General features: G+C 47.9%; 1 pseudogene; it reads right to left on the bottom strand.

Annotated features, from left to right (window-relative positions):
- The window catches only part of LOC116072487, a 2,054-nt pseudogene extending 239 nt beyond the window's left edge, over positions 1-1,815 (bottom strand).
- Positions 1,816-2,451: the final 636 nt, after the last annotated feature.

The raw sequence follows: 2,451 nt of genomic DNA, 5'->3' as shown, positions 1-2,451 counted from the left end.
CCTCCAAAACACAGAGCTGCCTGTATCTAGTATCTGTGGACGCGCCGCTAAGAACCAAACCCATCAAGTTCCACCAATTGCTCCAATTCCTTCGATTGTAGCAGATTGGTTGTTGGTGGGGTCAATCCAAGGATTCCATCTGGCATCATAGTGGCAGGTCCTTGAGGAAAGCTGGAGTACCAGGTGGCACAGAAGCAGGGGGCATGGAGGCTCTATTGTTTATGATGGGTTTTGAGTCGCGGCAGGAAGCGTCTACAGACACCAGGCCCAGGCAGTTTCATGTGTAAGAGGTTTAATTGGAAGGGGGGGTAGGGGGGTAGCAGCGCAGGAAGAGAGAGGAGAGAGAGAGAAGAAGAGAGAGGAAGATGGAGGAAAGTACCCACATATTTATATGTGTGGTGACATAGTAATGCAGGTAAAGGTGGGAGCTGAGCCCAATGGATTCTGGGAATATGGTCGCCGTTGCCCTGGTGACAGGTCTGTGGACCCGCCCACATATCTGTCGCAGGCAGGTTCTGGATGCTAACAGTTTATGCCCATAGCACTTCCCATAGTCATTTGTCCCATCCGGATCTCTTGTTCTCTCGCATTAGGGAAGGTTCCCTTGAATCCTTCCTGCTATCGTGGCATCATTTCTTCTTGTTGTCGCCGCATTGGCACCGGCGTTCCTCTTCCTGCCTGAGTTCTAACTGCTTTCGTTTCTGAACCACTTGGTTATACAGCTCCTCCATTCTCTGAAGCGCTCCTTGACGATGTCTCATCAAATCCTGCCTCATTAGCATAACCTGGTGGTCAGGGCGTGCTGCCTCCATCTCCATCTCCAGCTTCTCATGAGCCTCCTTGATGTTCCAGTCCACTTGATCCTGCTGTTGCTTCTCTATCTCAGTGAGTGCCTTCCAGCACATGACATACTCATTCTCAAAGGACCTAGGTTGTGCAAATCTGGACGGCTGTTCTCTCTCCTTGTGAAATTGTTAGTTTTTTATAACCAGGTTCTCTGGAAGTCCCTCTTCATCATCTAATTGGTCCATAGGCTCCACAGTCCCAGACCGAGGAAATTTGGTTAGCAAGAAGGAACCTTCGCTGCATCTGTCCAGAGCTTTCCGAGCATCTGGCTTCCCTGAGAAGTCAACAATGCCTTTCCCCAGGGCCTTCCTCGGTCATCCACAATGACTACAGCCCTCTCCACCTGGCCAAACACAGAAAAGGCTTCTTCCAGCAGTTCATTGGACAAGTACTGAGGAAGGTTGCGGACTGTAAGGGATGCACTGTGACAGGCAAAGCGCACTCGCAGCTGCTTTCCACGGAGTGGCATATTGTCCAGCTCCACTTTGGCAATTTCCACTAGGATTCGTGTTTCCAAACGAATAAAGCCAAAGCGTTTATCCTTATGATTGAAAACTTCGCCTGCTTTCCCATATTTCTCAAAAAAGTTTCCTCATTTCCTCCTCAGTGATGTCAGAGGGAAGATTGCCACAAAGAGACGGCTACGTTGGATAAAGGTCTTCTCTCCTGGTTTCCTAAAATTCTTCAGATCAATAGTCAAGCCTTCATTCTAGCTGCTGGCCTGCTGTCTGTCTGCAGGTATTGGTGGGGGTGGCTGTTGCTGCCGCTGCTGCTGCTGCTGTTGTTGTTGCGCTGCTGCTGCTGCTGCTGCTGCTGTTGTTGCTGCTGCTGTTGCACTGCTGGTGGTGATGTTGATGATGCTTCCTTGGAGTATGATTCTGCTTCTCCAAGTTAAAGGTTTTGTTGCTCTGCATTTTTGCATCCTTGGCTTCGATTTGAGCACAGCCAAGTGTCTGTCTCCCAGTCCTCTCTAACTCCAACTGCCTCTGCCCACAGTTCTTTGCTCAGAGTAAGGGTGACGCTGCACTGCCTCCACCGTCCCAAGAAAAGAGCACGCTTATTTTTAAATGTTATATATCTTATTCTGAAATGAGAAAATGCTTTGGCCATTTAGACAAAGGAACTATCATTATCTCAGTGCCTCCTCTTCATTAGTACTGTGGTTGGAGTTCAGAGTTCTCAGATGATTCCTGTGGCTTTGCTCCTCCTGTCAGTACCGTGCATCTTTCCTCCATCTGTTGGTGTGGGTGCCTCCCACTCTCGGCTCATATCATAGTATCTGTTGCTATGACCACTGCATGTGCTGCCCTAACTAACCTGTCCTTAACCACCTCATTCTGATTTGAGCTCCCCAGATTAGAGACAGGAAACTTTTCCTCTACATAAGTTGATCTGGAGTTATGGCCCATGGCTAGTGGAAGATACTTAAAGACATGACATTCTCCTCTAATCTCATGTCTTTAACCACATACACAGTGACACTTAATGTGATTTTCTCCTGTTCAGGTTGTTCCAGATTGAAGTGTGCTTTACCTCAAAGTGACTTTCCTATTCATTCCATGAATTTCTTTCTAAAAGTCTGTGTATAAATTTGTGGGTTTTCTT

This window comes from Mastomys coucha, unplaced genomic scaffold, assembly GCF_008632895.1.
Source record: "Mastomys coucha isolate ucsf_1 unplaced genomic scaffold, UCSF_Mcou_1 pScaffold23, whole genome shotgun sequence".
NCBI classification, from domain to species: domain Eukaryota; kingdom Metazoa; phylum Chordata; class Mammalia; order Rodentia; family Muridae; genus Mastomys; species Mastomys coucha.
The sequence above is the reverse complement of the archived record's forward strand: the minus strand, read 5'-3'. Positions and strand labels throughout refer to the sequence as shown.